The sequence below is a fragment of the Seriola aureovittata genome, chromosome 4, assembly GCF_021018895.1.
Source record: "Seriola aureovittata isolate HTS-2021-v1 ecotype China chromosome 4, ASM2101889v1, whole genome shotgun sequence".
Classification (NCBI taxonomy): Eukaryota; Metazoa; Chordata; class Actinopteri; order Carangiformes; family Carangidae; genus Seriola; species Seriola aureovittata.
The window spans coordinates 5,898,694-5,916,681 of record NC_079367.1 but is presented as its reverse complement, the minus strand read 5'-3'; the positions used below and the strand labels follow the sequence as shown (position 1 = coordinate 5,916,681).

At 42.4% G+C, this 17,988-nt stretch overlaps 1 long non-coding RNA gene across 1 annotated transcript; it reads right to left on the bottom strand.

Moving 5' to 3' along the window:
* Positions 1-11,297: 11,297 nt before the first annotated feature.
* LOC130167972 (uncharacterized) lies at positions 11,298-16,671 on the bottom strand. The gene is made up of 3 exons (XR_008827360.1): positions 16,541-16,671; positions 15,842-16,010; positions 11,298-11,520 (listed from the first exon to the last, which is right to left on the bottom strand). It is a non-coding gene; the product is annotated as an uncharacterized LOC130167972 (long non-coding RNA).
* Between the last annotated feature and the right edge of the window lie 1,317 nt (positions 16,672-17,988).

Here is a 17,988-nt window from a genome sequence, read left to right as displayed (position 1 = left end):
CACACACACACACACACACACACACACATACACTCCTGTCAGAGCGACATAGGCAGACAGCTGAGAATGTCATGCATGCACACTCAACAGGCGATCCAATAAAGGAGAGGACACGGCGAGGGCGAATAACTTGATAAGCTGTGGTATGCTTTGCGTAAACACTTGCCTCTTTTAAAACAGAGAGTTTTGAACGTGTCAGGCGGAGGGAAGCGATTGTCAGTGAAGTATGAGGGAAGCAAGAGGCGGTCAGCTGCTCGCCAAGATCACGGCAAGACACACAGCTGTGCGTGGAGGTGTTTGTGTTTGTGTGTGTGTGTGTGTGTGTGTGTGTGTGTGTGTGTGTGTGTGTGTGTGTGTGTGTGTGTGTGTGTGTGTGTGTATTCAGTGCATCAATGAAGACGTTTCCCCCCCCAGACAAGGTCTATCAGCACATTCCAACCTGTGTGTCGATATCTGGCCACATCTGTCCACTTACCTCAGTATCTTCCCTAAATCCCGCTCTGCCTTTCTCTGTCTGTCTGTCTGTGTTCGTGGCTGCTCACTGAGCCAACTCGTATGTCTCCCAGTCCCCCCCCGTGTCTCTTTCTCTCTCTCTTCTTTTCTTGCTTCATCCCTCCATCCCTGTTCTCACCCTCTGACCCAGTCCAAATGGCCTCAAGATGTTGCTGCAACCCATTTGCATTTACTTACATCTCAAGAACGAACGCGGCCAAGAAAAGGAGAAATGTTGACCACATACTGTATGGTGAGAAGAGGCTGGTTGAAGACTGTTGTGTGATGTCATCCAAAATGAGACTGTGCTCCTATAATAAAAGAAAACAAAAAAAACAACCAACCCCATAGGTCGTCTGTGCCAGCAGCTTATTACAACCCATAGTTAGTTTTATTGTTAGGCGACCACAGTAACTGCAGGAGCAAAGGAGAAAGTCAGGTGACGTAGTATAAAACAACAAAGTCGGAGGAGACGGTGGTGGATGGACGGATCGACAAAAGACGAGACTGTCCCACGGGAAACTCTTCCTTTCCGAAACTGTTTGTTTCCCGTGTGAAACCGATAATCAACGTTCTTTCTTGTATCCATGACCGTTCTACAACCTTAACCGCATGCTTATTATTGTAACCATGACGACAAAAGTCCTCTAACCTTAAGGAAGTACTTATTTTAACCCAAACCACCATATTTTCTTAAGGCTAATGAAGTGGTTTTGGTGCCTGAAGCTAACCAAACCGTGACTGTAACGCAACTTGAATCGTGTGTTTTGTCATCGTTACCATGACAATGAAGGCCGGGTACACCTTCCACCACACCTTGCTGTGGTTTGACTGAAGCAGTAAGTGACTGGGAAAGATGGGCGAGCCAGAAGGTGGCCAATACACAAATGTGCTGCAAAATCAGAAAACGTCTCCATCAATATGACGAATAATCACAACACAATGGAAATGCTTTCAACTTCCAAAGTCATAACTGGGCATTGAACAACTTTTTAGCGTCCCCTGGAAACACTTCCGTTGTGTTGTGTGTATGTGCAGCGCATGTGTTGCCAAATTGATGATGTTTCCTGAATTTGTTTGTGTTTTGTGTATTTGCATGTGTGTCTTTTTAAGCTACAGTGCGTTGAGCTCTCAGGGCCACCGTAGAGTCACATGACTTGGAGAGATCAGCATGTGTCCGCCATATTGATTTTCTCCAAATTTCATAGAGAATTCGGGTCAGACTGACGTAGCCGAAACTATCTGTTATCTGATACATAGCAGTTCATCCTCACACCCCTAACCTTAAGATCAGACAGTAGTTGTCAGTTGGGTCCATGTTAAAGTATTTCAAATGTGAGGACAAGCAGTTTCTCAGATGTCTATAGTCGTCGTGTTGCCATGGTGCTGCAGCTTTTTCTATCAAACTGATGAACAAAATCTATATTTTCTTCCATTTTACATCAAAATCTCATTAAGTTTACTTCCTGGAAAACAGAAGATCTTAAGTGGTGACTTCATCACGCACTAAAGGTTTCACACAAAAATTCAAATAAAACCGTCACAGATTTTCAACAGTGCCCCCCCACCCACATCTCACCCACCAAATAAAACGGGCAATCTCTGGCTGAATTCCCGTGGATTTACACGTCCAACAATCCCTCCTCCTGCTATATCCTCCCCATGCGTTCAGTTCTAATAAGAAATGCGCTAATCTATGGTGTCTTAATAGAGTTTTATTACGGCTTTTGCCAAGTGTTGACAGCATGAATGTATTTTGCATGTTGGCAACAAGGAAAGCTTCAACATATCAGGACGCCTCATTGTCCAGCTGTTTAGTGGTGTTCAGGTTTTCCAAGCAAGTAAATACAAGTCAGCTGAAGCAACGTCTCGACGATGATTTGGATACTTCTGGCTCTCCTTCCCCTCCTCATCCTCCCTGTCCTCGGTCTGCTGTATGCCAGTCTCCCCTCTCCCTTTCAAGGGAAGAATTCTCCGCCGTAATCCATCCCAGCTGTGGCAGATTGCACGGCCAATTAAAGAAAAACCGTTTGGCTCGCCCCAAACGAGCTGACCACATGTTGCAGCGCGACCTCCCCTCCGCTTTTGCCTTCATCCCCCCCTGAGACCTGGGTCAGGGGTCACGGCGCCTGTCGTTTCTTCCGCAATGGAGCGGGGAGGAAAACACGGAGACTGTAGACAAACAAGACAATTAGCCGCAGCTCTGACTGAGCGTCTCCTCTCTCGAAACGGCGTCCTGCGAGGTCACTGAGGCTACACGTCCCACATCCACACCTACAGTAGAGGGCAGCTGTCAACAAGGTGATTTACCCCCCCTGTGCTACCTCTCCTCTTCATGCTGCTCATTCAGTGCTATGTTTTGTTGGTGGGGAAGGACAGGGGGGGGCGGTTGAAACCACAGGGTAACCGCAGAGCTGATGGCATGGATTGCTTTGGACGTTGAGCAAAACATTTCATGCCGCTGTGACGGGATTATGGTGTTATTGTCTCGGAAAGTTTTGGATATGAGGATGAGTTGGAATGCGCGTGGCTGGGGACAGGGTTGAGAAATGGAGGTCAGACATTAGCAAGCAAGGGCGTCACTGTGGCTGGTTAAATTAGTTTATAAATTTATTATGATATTGCACAATGAAACATGGTGGTGGTGGTGGTGGTGATGGGGGGGGGGGATCAGTGAACACAAACACGATAGAAAACAAACACAGGTCAACAGATGGGGCCTTTTCCCGCTATTGTCCTTTCCGTGACTCCGATATGTGTGTACCCATGTGTGTACCCATGCTGGTGCCTGCATCCATGTTGACCATGGTGTTTGTTTTCCCTCCTAAGCCCCATTGGCGCCCCCCCCTCCCCCCCAGACTACCTCCTCCTTCACATCGGGGGCATGAAATAGAAGCAGCGCACTTTCTTCCCATAACACACCGCATAAACAGGAAATCTAATCACAGCACCACAGCAATGCAAACCCTCACACTGTAAACATACATAAGCTTACAGTACGTATACAGCATGGGCATATATGGGGATAAGGGAAAGTGCCCAGTATAGCCCAGATAGCCTGCCTAAGACACTAAAGCATTCCTGCTCAGTGAGGTCTACACAGCATCATGCAGCCTAGTAGAAACAGATGCGCCCCATGTAACTATATTCTATACAATACATGCGCGGCTCTGTGAATGGAAAAGCAGGAACCACTTGTGACCCTGACGGCCTTCCAAACACAGTGTAAGGATACATGGTGTACATGTGGTTAAGGTAGTCAAACAAGCTGCATGAAAACACACGGACCGAACGAATGCAACCGTCATTACTCAATTCCAGCTCACTATGCTGATTTTGGAAAAAAGTCTGCTGGATATTTCGCCTGTTGGCATGAGGTAAGACTTAGCGGCTTGCCAAATAATTTAGCGCTGGACACTTTATGAAGCAGTACATCAAACGCAGACAGAACAAGCAATGCTATCAAAATGTTTCAAAAGCCAGAGCGGCTGCAGCTAATCTCGTGTCCAGCGAATCACTTGATATAAACATGCGCCTGGCTGCACTTAGATTTATATAACAACACAGACTCCCTTTTTTTTTTTTTTTTTTTTTTTAGGTAGAAACAAAAAGGTCTGGCATAACATTTGAAGGAAAAGGAGAGAATGAGAAAATGGGGGGCGGGGGGGCCGGGTAGCGGAGACACAGACAGACAGAGCCACCCAAAAGAAAACAGACAGTGTTGCTTTCCCCATTACCGTTTCAGACTTTGATACAAACCAGAGAGGAAGAGCAGTGGCTTGCATCAAACCCAGATCTCTTTCCTTCCCCGCCTCATTTTTGCAGTCATCTGTGTAATAGCAAGTTCGATGTGAATGAAATCAACCAACTGTCTCTATTATGACTGTCCGTCTGTTATATCTTGAGCAAAAACAAGAGCGGTTCGTCAAACTCTCCCGGGGAACTGTTTTAAGCTGTGGGCCAACTGGTCGACAAGCCTGATTCATTCAGCATGCTTTGAAATTGGAAAACGTCCTCCTGTCTGTAGATCGGCGCTAATGTCAGCGCCCGCTCTGTTCTTCCCTGTAGTGATTTTTCCCTCTTCAGTTCGTCTTTGTCCTCTCGCTCTGAACCCGCTTTCAATTCCCTGTGCGTGTTGACAGACGCTCTCATCTAGGCGACCTTGCGTTCTTCCTGTGTTTCCAGGCTTAAGGGGGGGGGGGGGGGGGGGTGGGGGGGTGGTAGGAGGTGAGAGGTGAAAGGTCAGCCTTGTGCTCAGTGCTGTTTCAGCCTCTGTCAACACAACCTCTGCTCTGTAATACCATTTCTCCTGGATCATACTAAAAGCGGAGCGGTGGGGGCGACGGGGGGGAATCAAGACACTTAAGTGAACACTTCACATCAAACCATACATACTGAATCTACTGTGCATCATGAGGGTTAATGAACTGTTTTACGAGCATTTGTGTACACATAATGCTTACTGATGCATTTCACCAGCACTCATAAAAATAATACAATGAACATATAATCACTTACAAGTGCATTTTATGAACAATACAATGTGACAGCTCTGAGAACTGGGCCAAACCCCTTCAGTGTGTCACCACCGCCGCTGGGACAAACACAGCTAAAATAGTCAAGTTCACATTGGAGAAGGTTACGTCACTGTGGCTCAGTGAAACAGCAACAACAAGCAGCGTCTGCACAAGGTCTGTCCACCCAGACAAATATTGAAACAGTCGCCTTATTGCCCCGATACATATCAAAATGATTAAATAACCACCTCATTACACAAACACATAAAAGAACACCAGAACAGCCACAGACACATTTCAGAATACGGTGGCCCAGGGAGCTCAACGCACTGCAACTTAACACAAAACAAATTCAGAAAACATCTTCATTGATTTTACATCACCGGTGCTGCAAATACTCACAACACAACGGAAGTGTTTCCAGGGGACAATAATAAAAAAAAAAAAGGGATGAACAACGGCTGCGATGCTTTGTTATTTTTGTTTAATTTAAAAGCAGTGAACAAGTGCACACGGATGTGTTATTATACATCCATGCAAGTGCATCCCAGCCGGGTTCACCACTTCTTTCTGTCCCCTAGAAACTCTTCTGTTGTGTCGTCAGTATTTGCATCTGTATTTGCCTTTGTATTTGTCTATCTGCTTGTGTTTTCTTACGCTGCAGTGTGTTGAGCTCTCAGGGCCACCGTAGAAAAACTAACGGGTGATTGTTCCCATAAATAATTTTAGAACAGTATTCAATATAAAAGACGGATATTGTAATTTACCTTGTTAAATAGCGCAAGTTTAAATCTATGGGGTTTTTTTTAATAAAAAATAAAAAACAGCGAGTTCCATTAAATGTGTCCTAAATGCAATAACACATCTAAGCTGTTGAGCTATCAGAAGCACCCAGGAATATTAACCCAAGCACATGTAGGAACCTGGTCTCTGAGCAATTTCATAAGGTTTTTGACATCTCCCCTCACCTCAAGTCTGACCTTTCACCTCCAACCTGGGGGTCATCCATAGGGGGGGTGGGGGGTCTAAACTCCTGTTTGGTGCTCCGTGTCTTTTCAATCAGACATCAAACAGAGCGTAGGTGAGGTCAGCGCTTAACGCGTCCCTACCGTGCACTCTGACCCCAGCGCTCAATTTAAGGCATTTTATGATCTGTTCAATACACTGTGATCAATGCTATTTAACTGTTTCCGTAAAGCAGCCCTTCCTCTAAAAAGGTCAAAGGTCATTTTGATTATGACCATGCCACGGGTGACCCCACCCATTCCAAATACCCCGCAAGGTGCGAGGAGCCGCCCAGTCACTGTGATCAATCGTCCCTAAATACAAGCGGGGCCTGATCGGTGGTCGGTTTCCGCGGTAACTCACAGCAGGTCATGTGAGTGTTTGTGTGCATGTCTGTGGTCTTTATTAAGATTGGTTGTTCTCACATACATGAGTCTCACCCGACAACTCGTCTCCGTATAGAATACAAGGCAAACCCAAATATTGGTTTGTCATCAGTTGCTGTGTGTGTGTTTTAGGGTGGATTGCTGTGTGTGTGTGTGTGTGTGTGTGTGTGTGTGTGTGTGTGTGTGTGTGTGTGTGTGTGTGAGAGAGTGTCAAAGACAAGGTCTCAGCAATAAGCGACAGAGGGGAATATGTTTTCCTTTCCATTGCCAGGAGAATGGAAAAATCTCGGGTGTAATGACTCTGTCCGTGAAATGGGAGTTAAACCATAATAATCATTAAGGGGCGACCACACACACACACACACACACACACACACACACACACACACACACACACAAATAGAGACACCACATATCGCCAGCTGCTTTGTCCTGCCCCATATTTCCCCTGTGAAAACAGTTCTCTACAACAGGTCTCACACACACACACACACACACACACACACACACACACACACACACACACACACACACACACACACACACACACACGCAAAAAACACAAATGCAAACACACACACAAATAAAAACAATCCTTTCTGTTATGGTCTGTAACTTGCATCCCCAAGCTCATCATTTTTCTGGCACCTCAAGTTCTCAAGTGACGCACAGTGTCGGGCTTCAGTGTGAGAGCGTGAGGTAAAAACAACACCTGAGCAACATCAGTCAAGCTTCATCCTGCACAGCCCGACAAAAACTCAGGTTAATATAATTTAGGATAAACTGAATATTTAGTTAACCCCATCTCACCTTTGTGTTTTTAGCCTGCAGCCTATATTTGTGTACATTTTGCCACATCACACATGTTGCTTTAGGTACGGTTCCTGTTCACACCATACAGACAGCCAGCACCTGCATTACCTTAAATACAGAAGAAAAAGTCTAATAATATAAGATCCAGTGTTATAAAGAGCATCTTTTTATATTAAATCTGAGCCGATTTCTTCAGAATAAGTCAAAGAATGTGTTTCAATTTGACTGACTAATAAAAGAAGAAGAGGAGGTGGGTCATTGCAGAAATTTGGATGCTGGTCATATCTATTCAGAGTTCAGTTCATATGATTTAAAGGTCCCATATTTATATAAAGTGAGATATCAGTGTCTTTTCTGATTATAAAGCAGGTCTAGGTTCTTTATTAATACTGAGGAAGTATCAAAGCCTCAGTCCACAGAGAAATGCACACAGCCTGTATTCAGGAACTGACTTTAAAACGAGCACGTCAGGATGTTTGTCTTTCACAGTGAATTTTAACAGATGATCACTAATGACTGCGGGGCAATGAGAAACCTGCAGCTCGGAAGCCCTCCCCTCTCAGAAAAACTTTATTATCATAGACTGTTTCAATTCATACCTAATGTCTGTTTTATTCTCCCCTCTCTTATCTGTCGCCATGTAAATCGGTGGTCCCCGGGGTGAATCCACATGGGTTTGATAGCTGAAGATATCCGTCTGTCTGTGCTTCCCTCACTCTCTCTTTCAGTCTCTCGTTTCATCGCAGCTGTCCACTTCTTCACCCCCTCGTTCTCCCTGTACCCCCACCTACTTGTCTCTCTGTCATTTTAACCTTCACTCTCTGTCTGTCTGTGTCTGTTAGTCTCTCCCTTCCCTCCCTGCTTTTCACTTTCATCATGGCTCTGTTTTTCTGCCGAGGTGAGTGTTGATAGCTCCCATATTTTCTCCCAGCCGTGTCCTCCTCTTCCCATCCCCTGTTCCCTCGCCTGGTGCAAATCAGACAACACATCATTGCCAAAAAGGCGGTTTTCACAAGGACACAGCACACTGCCATTCTTTTTTCTTCTCCCCCTTTCAGACCACAGTGCTATCACCACAGTGTCATCATTATCTTGGGCCATTTTCAGGTCAGTCAGGGGTGACACACTTCAGTTCTACAATACCACTGATTATTTTGGAATTGGGCTTAGTGAGTGGTGTGAAGATATACAATGAGATGACAGACATTTCTCTCTCATTATCTACACCTATAATATTTCTGGGTGTATTAGGTCCTGATTGCAGGCGATGTTGCAAATGATTCAACTGGACAGCTTTGGGTTTATGAGGGTTTTTACATGAATGATCTGTCAGGTATTTAATTACCTGGATAAGACAAAAAACAGACATCACCATCTGGTTGTTTAATCATAACATAAACATTTCTCAACTGATTTTCCAGAATATTTTCTATAATATGTTCCAAAAAAATTACACATACTGTAATGGTGTGACCTTGATCCCTTAAGGTATGCCTTAACTCTTGTCATTTCAGACCCTGCCACTCCCTCCTGCCCTGCAGTAACTCCAGCCCCTCCCACCTTTCAGCCACCTGACTCCTCCCTGCTCACCTGTTCCTAATGGCTTCATCAATTCCATACATACATATACATATATATGTATATACATACACACATACATACACACACACACACACACACACAGCGGCCCATTTACGCCCACTCTGCCAGATTGTCTGTTGTGTTTTTCACGAAGTCGCAGTCCAGCTGTTTTTGGCCTGGTTTTCCCCAAACCCCTGACTTTGGTTATCGCCTGTCCCTGCCTGCGTTTCTCTGCCGAGCCTTAATAAAAGGTGAACTTTAATTTTGTGTAATATACTTGAGTCGTCCCCCTCCTGAGCCGTGACTGAAGTGTGTAACTTGATTTGTCACATAGATCTGTACACCAATCAGGATTATTAAAACATATCGACAGCTGTGGTTGTTTACGGAGCTTTCCAGGAAACTGTCAAACAAATCTGATCAATCCACACCCACTAAATCCTGATGAAGCAAATCACATTAAGTTTTTGAGTGTTTAACTCTTAAGAAATACCAGAGGATATATAGATATATATATTTTTTTTTTAAGTCATTGCACATTTAGTCACAGAGAGACACATACTTAAGATTTGAAACCGTATTTTAATGGGCTTTAAGTTGAAAAACATTTCTAAAAAGACACTGTCAACCCTATTCCCCATGTGACCTTCTGACCTTATTAAAATCCAATATGCAAAAAATTTCTGATTTGGTAATCCTTCCTTCTGCCACAAACTGGGTTTGAACATTTGATAAAAGGTGACAATGTACAGAAATTACTGTAAATAATTATTACAGCAAATATGAAATATTTCAATTTTTGTGTAGTTGTGCAGTTACTCATCGATGATCTGATGTGTTTAGACTTTACCTAGTTTACTGTGTTTTTATATTTCCTCCAGTTTATCTCTGTTATTATCTCTGGATCATTAATACATAGAAAATGTTTTTCATAATTTGTCATTTTTAGCTGTGTCGAGACAACAGGTGCAAAGCACATTACATCAAATTAGTCACGTTAATGTCAGTGTTAATTAATGTGCAGTCTTCTATTAAAAAAAAAAAAAAAAAAAAAACATTAAACAAGCAAACAATATGATCCATGCATGAATAAATAGAGTTTCCAAGGGCAACAACATGGTGCAAGTACATGTGTATGTAGGCGCTTATTGGAGATGTGGGAGCAGTTGCGCTGTTTAAAGTACAGACATCTCCTTTGTATTTTACAAAGCAGAAGTAATGTGTTATTTTCTGAAGTGGTTAAATATCATGAAATTTTCACAAAATTAGCAAAATTCATGAAGAATAAAGGTGATAAAACATTATTAAGTAAGATTTTTTTCGGTTGTTAAAGAGGGGCCAGGGCCTCAACAACCCCAAACATAACATTTAAAAAAAAAAAAAAGGGAGAGAATCCATTAAATTGGCTTTAACAGACAGTATTACTGTGTCTGTTGCATTTGAAGAACTCTCTGTTGTAAGATTTAAAAGTAGAACATAAACACAATTGCAACTGTTTCTTATTGATGGCTTCTGATGAAGAAACATCCAAACAGACTTTAAAAGACAAATATTGTCTGATACAAGAGACTGAGCCAAAAACAGCAATGAAAGCCGTACAAACAGTGAGTTGGATTGTAATGGGTTAGAAATAATTTACTGGAAGCAAACTGGCCAAAGACAGCATATTTTAATCTTCTGTGCTCTAGCGAATTGTATAACATGCATTTTGTTTATTGCCTTTTTATTTTTACAGAATCGATATCAAGCCTTTCATGTAAACACTGCATGCAACCGTTTCCAAAAATACCAAATAAAAATCCAATTTGAAGTAAAAGGAGTCTTGTTATTATTACACAGTGGTGTCCTCTTCCTTCCTCTCTTCCTCTTTACATGACTGCAAACATCCAGCAGCGTCATCAGCGGAGGGTTGGGACACACTCGGCGGAGATCCATCGGCATTTTTGGGCAGGCAGGTTGTTCCTGCCTGGACGTCCACGCTCTTGTTTTCTGGGATCCCAGGAGTTCTGTCAACAGGGCGCCCGAGTTGGAGAGAGCACACAGTACATTCCCTCTGTGCCCATGTCTGTCTGCTGCAGCCAGAGCTCGAGTTACACGCCTTCCTCCAGAATACAGCCAGGAAAAACAAATGACATCCTTTTTTTAAAGTTTGGAATCCAGGGCAACCCCCCCCCCCCAAATTCTCTCCCAGTTTGGATCGTGATAGATCCATCAACGTCTGCCTCGGAGTTTGAGCCAATTGTTCTGCCCGGCCATGATTTGATGGCTTCCATATGAGAGGGTATCCTCTTATATTATAATGGGAACAGCAATCAGGATCAGTGTGTGAACGGTGGCTGACATCCTGCCATAAAGTACAGTGGAGCAGATGCTTGCAGGCACTGGCATGCACACAAAGATGGAGCAACACACACACACACACACACACACACACCACACACACACACACACACACACACACACACAAGACCTGTGAATTCATGCCTGTGCATGATTTCCAGGTTTTAGCTTCACACACTCGCACACGCACGCACACACTGAGCGCAGCACACCCTGCAATGCTGTTAGTGTTGTCATTCTTCATCTCATATCATTGGTGCGCCGTCAGTGGTGGTTTCGGTCTTCGGGACAGGGATAGTTCTGGAGACAGCACTTTTACAGTGAGGTAAAATGGCCCTGTCATTCCCAATCCCAGCTCAAATCCATCAGCTCCATCGCTCCTGTCACTAAAAGGAAACCGGGGAGAGGGAGGAACGGTGATCACCAACTTGGCAGGCAATAATTTGGAAAACGTCACAGGGACCAAGATCTGCTCCAGAAATAGACTCCTTAACAGTGTAACATTGCAGAAAGAAAGCCATAAGTAGAGGGCTATTGGAAGCGTAATGAAAAATAATACACTGAGAATGGAAAGCTCAAATCCTGAAGGGTTATTAAACTGTGGCAGTTGTGAGATGACTAAATACAGTAAAAACACAAACTGTACCGGGAAGAGTCAGCTGTGGATTGTAAATATAAGTATTGCAATAGTGTTTAGCAGCACACTCACATAAACAAGCAGTGGATTGTTTCAGTTTTAATTTCAGTGCCAATGTACTGAACAACAAGTCTGACAAATCAGTTTTCAGTGTACCCGAAACCAGTCCCACAGTGGCCATATTGGATTTTAAAGTGTAAAACTGCTTACTCTAGGTTCTGTCTGACTGATTCATACAGAGATGTATAAAGAGGCAATTCCAGATTCCTGACCGGTGACATTATAAACACCCCCCCCCCCCCCACCCCCCAACTTTTGCTGTAAATGTCTCTCCTGTCCATAACTGCCAGTGATAGAGATAGGAACATTTGAGACTCAGTTTCTGTATCCATGTGTGTTTCCATGGGGTCCCCACCATAAAGTGGGTTCCCCCTACCTCTTCCCTTTCACTGTTGTACTCCACGGGACGACGTTCCATGTTTTATGCTTTCTGTTAAACTACGTTCACGTAGCTCAATTGCTAACTTTGATGTATTGTGTGCTACATTAACATATTATGTAATCTAATTTGTGTAAGTCACATGATCACAAGTGAACGAAGGATTTTGCTACAAACCTGCTTTGTCAGAATAAATGAGATCGCCTTCATCGATATCCTGGTCTCGGCCTCTTTATCAAAACAAAATGCACACAACGCGAGACGCTAACCGGTCACCACTGAGCTCATCAAATCAAGCGGGTATCTTCCAAAGTTACAAGTTTTTCAGGACATGCTTACTGCTCACTTGCATTTGTATGAACATCTCAATGTACCTCCAGATTATTAGCCAAAACTACAAAAAAGTATCAGTTGCTCTTACTGTAAAATGGTAGCATAATACTCCAAAGAGACCAGCTGAATAATAATAATAAGAAGAAACTTAATGCTGATATTGCCATAATTATTTGTTCAAAATATTTTATTCTACTATTAAATAGAGAACTGTAACCACTCAACACTCCCAGGAAAACCCCTGCCCCTAACTCTCAAATAAAGGCACAAAAATAGACAGCTGCCATATTAAAGAAGTATTTTTATAAATTAAGTTAAAAATTATAACATTTAAGTTTTATGTTTTATGTATCTATGTCAGCCCAAATCTGACACACAATCAACTTTTTAAAGACATTTTTAACTATTCTCGATTTAGTTCTTATGTCAAAATAAAATAAAAATGATTATCATATATATATATATATATATTTTTTTTTATATATATATATATATATATATATATATATAAATGATTATCATATATATATATATATATTTTTTTTTTTTTTTTTTTTCCCCACTTTTACTTCAGGAATAACAAATAAATATGTGACGGTGAGAAAACAGTAATCCAGAAATAAGATCTGTATCATGTGAAGTGAAATCTAATCTAATAAATCTGTGGTACCAGATTACGTTAATTCATTAGTTCATCACACTAGTTGAGAGGCTGTGTCTTCGTTAACATTGTTCATAGGAGGGAATGAGTCTGAGACTCTGGTCAGGTCGACCTGAGGTTCTCATTCGGGCATCTGCCGTGTCTCCCTCACACACCACTAAATCTGGGCCATAATCACATCCTAATTCACACACTCATAAATCTTCTCCCCCAGGCTCTGATGTCAGCCCTATATACACACACACACACACACACACACACACACACACACACACACACACACACACACACACACACACACACACACACACACACACACACACACACTGTTCATCATAAACTACTGCGGGAGGATATTTTTAACAATTCATTTCAATGCCTTTCCAGTGCCAAAGTTTGGGGCCTTTGAAGTCAGAGTGGAAGTGCAAGAGAGGGCTAGTTTAATTTCACTTTAGTCAAAGGCTGCCAAAGTCCACGAGGACTTTCAAAAGCATTCAGACAGCTATAAAATTAAGCCCTGCTAAAAACACAACATAATGAAAAAGGGGGGTTTTCAGAAAAAAAAAAAAAAAGATCAATTTCAAGTGCTCTCTACATGTGAAGTTAAAACGAGAACGTTCAGGGTCGAGATAGCATTCCCAAACATTTATCAAATCTGTTTCAGGATAAACATTCATCTGTTTATGGTGCCTGTGAGGATACGAAATAGCGTGGTACAGTTTGCGAAATGAAGAACAGATCCATCGCACGGAGCAATATAGGACAAACTGACAGGAGATTTCAACTGTGGGGATATAAAATTCTGGCATGTCTTATACCTCAATTGCTTTGAAACAATATCCAATCAACCCGTTCCCTTTCTACTCTGTCTTTGAGAAGAGAAAAGGTCAAGGGAGCAGGATATGATATATAGGGAGAGTGTGACAGATGTACACAGAAACAAAAGGGAAAGCAAAGTAGGAAGGAAGAGAAAAGGGATCTAAGAAAATAACTTGAGGTGATCAGATTTCTGCAATGAAAAGCAGGGACACTTCCAGTTCAGCGGTTAATATATCATTAAAATATCAAAAGGCCAAAACAACAACGCCTGACTCTAGTGCTACCCGGCCTGTCTTTCCAGTCTGATGGTAACACAGTTAAAAACATCAGGGGAAGCTCCAGCCGGGGGCAGGCCACCAAAAACAGGGACTGTTCATAGAAAACAGGGAGGTCTGGTCACCCTACAATGACTAATATATTCACAGCTTAACAAGATAGTTAAGGTTGACTAATGGCAATGTTAACAGTGATAAACAGCAGGTTGTGGCTACGTACTGATGCTCCGCTCCACAGACAGACAGGAGAGCCTCTTCTAGCAGAGCTGCTAGCACAGCTACAACTCAGGTACCACCACAGAGACTCAGATAAATGTGCTTCTACTGACACAGCCCTGTCTTTCCATTAGAGAGAGGGGAAGTCTGTCAATAGCTTCTCCTGACTGGTTAGCTCTGACTCTGTCCATGTTAAAATGACCAGTGTTTGATCAGTCTCACCTGTGGTCCCCTGACCCTCCATGTCACACTACGCCTCCTGCAGTTGTTTGACCCCTCACTCCCCTGTTGAATTTTTTTTGCTGGGAGAGAGACTACGAGCAGAACTTACACTTTAAAGCTTCATCCATTTCCAGAATATTCAGAAAAATGTATAATGGTATTATCAATGCCTTGTGTCAAAACGATAATTGATTACGATAAATGAATTGAACTTTGGCAAAGCAGCGTCTGTTGGATTAAACTGTAATGGCTCCTAAGTCGTTCATTATAGACTTTATTTTCTTTCCCCCTCTTCATTAATACGCCACGCACTGTCAGTGAAATTCAGAAGAGACCTGAGAACAAGGAAGTTTGATTGACCATTCACTAAACCTCTACCCCAAATAACAACAGTCAGATCATAGCTTAGCAACTGTAACTAATCACGACACGCTTGAGAAGTTATGAGTTTGTTAGTATACAAAGATTGGAGGATGGTGTCTCTTTTTTTTGTGTGTGTTTTCAAATAAGTAGTGGAGCTAACTTTAGCTTAGTTAGCTAGCAACACATTTCAACTGCTACAAACAACAGTCCCTGGGTAGAAATTGAAAGCTACTTTTTTTTTTACCCCCTGTCTAAAATCAAGGACTTATTGTTTAAAGTTACTAAGGATATGACTGTTATTGTAAACAGTATCTAAGTAGAACAGGGGTTCAACCTGTAATCTGGATTCATGAGGAGACTGGCACCAAGTTACATGTCTAAACTATAAAGTAGACATGAAAACACACAACAACTAACAGGCTCCGGTTAAGGTAAGTCACTTGCAGTCAGTTAAAAATATATTGGAAGGTAATTAAATGTATTACCAGTAGTCTATTGTATTACCAGCAACCAGATTACCCGCCAACAAGCATAGCAAATAATGAGTCTTATTCTGCAATCACACTAAGTGTTTTTACCAAAACCCTTGTACGTGCTTCTCTTTTAATCATGTGACCCAAAACAGGCAAAACAGGTAAGTTGTAACCCAAAGAAATTAATCTCAGTAACCAACGTTGAACCAAAGTTCAACGAATAAGGGGGAAAAAAATGAAAATAAATGAGTGTACTCAAAATGTCCTACCTCCCTCGTCTAAGCTGAATGACTGATGGTTGAGATGGAGATGGAGACTTCCTGGGAGGACGGTGAGACGACAGTTGAGATGGATATGTGGATGGACGACATCACACAAGATGGAGGACAGATGGCTCTACTTCCAACAGAAGATCTCTTCAAAACCAGCCTACACAACCTGCAGGAAAATTATTCACAAATCCTCATAAATGATCATAAATGTCCATTGAGATCTGCTTAAATAAAGTCAAGTGTTTTTTTTTTTTTTTCTTCCCTCCCCCCATTAACTCAAACAAATGAAACATAATACAACCCACAGTATACCTCAAAGTACATTAACTCAACATAAACACATGAAAGAAATTAAACAGACATATTTACTGTACTCAAACCTGCTTTCAGCAGACTTCACATGTAGCTTACATAAAGCTTAGCAGCATGAAAGGTTAAGCTAGCCTCAATGCTATCTCCACACCTGCACTCCACACGGTAATTAAACATTAAAAAAAAACACCACAATTGACCTGAGTAATGTCATAAAACACACAAAACAATTATTACAAAGTTGTATCCCCTTCATAATTATCTCGACTGGTTCTGATAGAAGTACAGGGCTTTTTTTCCCTACTCTTTTAATCTGCATGTATCATTTCCTAATGCAGCTAGCATGCTAACGTAGCAGACAATGAGTTACTAACGCTAACTCACCTGGATATCAAATGTTCGCAGGTTGTAAGCGTCCATAAGTGAAATCACAGCCACTTCATCAACTCTTGTTGTGCTCAGCATCAACCATAAACTTCCAACTTATTGTCATCAAGCTGTGACTTTGGCTAAATCCAGCAGGTAGCTCCTGATCTCTACTAGGACGGAAGAACAAAAATAGGTGTTTTTTAAGAGTAAGAGTGCCACTCTGATCACTTTTTGCGCGCTCAGCAACCTAGCAACCCCATTTAAAGGAACAGTGACATAATAGTAATCTGGGGGATAAACTACCCTGGTTACACAAGAACAGAGAGTTTGACAGGTGTATCATCAGTAACCAATGAGAATATCACACAGTAGAGCGCCTACCCACACCAAGGTGAAATATTGACGAAAATCGCAGTGTTGAGGTAAGTGATAAAACATTCCTGAATCCACCCCTTTCATCAGATCGACACCTAAATTTAATGGGTTTCTCCCTGGCACATGCCCAATCCCTCCACCAAGTTTGGCACAATTCAGTTCAGTGGTTTTTGTGTAATCCTGCTGACAAATAAATCCACGAACGAAAAGATACGGGTGAAATCATCACCTCGTTGGTGGAGTTCTGCACAACATATTCCAAATATCAGACAGAAAAGTAGATAGAGATAACATATAGCAGTAAAGTAGATGATACAGAGTATAAACAAAGCTGAAAATGGGTGTATGCACAAGATCATCCATCATGGCTGTATGATCTGAGCTTTGCCAAATGCAGAGGAGGAACGAGCATCATCTGTGAGTGATGCAGAAGAGAGAAAATAAGAGAGAATGAAACCTAAGAAGAGAGAGGTCCTTCTCCTCTTCCGCCCCCTCCTTCTCCGCCCATCGGTCTCCAGCACATTAATTGAGTTTGGATGGATTGAAGATCGATGGCGGGGAGGCCCCCTCGATTGCTCAGTGGTAAGAGGGATTAAAATTTGAAATCAATTAGTTTTGTGTCTGCAAACCCTTACCTCTGCGGGAAGAGAAAATCAATTAAGGAAATTAAAAGTTGAAGCAGCGACAAGAAAGTCATTTTCAACGAGCTTCGCGGCTTTCATCTTCGCCAGAGCCCAGGCACCCAGTGGCACTGGGGATCAGATGGTGCCCTTATCTCGGTGCCTTAGAAGAGGCATTTGACCTTTGAACTTTTGGCCTCTGGAGCGAGGGACTCCCAGGCACACCTGGCTCACCGTGTTGAGTTGAACACACACACACACAAATCTGCAACATATTTAATGTACAGCAAGCAAAAGCCCTGCACTTCTCAAACATAGCCGTACAAAAATATAGTTTTATTTCATCCTGAATTTCATTAAAGACTCAGACTACAAGCTCTGAAGGCTTTAGAGTCACATATTCAAACAACCCCCTGGTTCTCCTCTCACATGCCATAGAAATGTATATGCTTTCTATCTCACACAGCT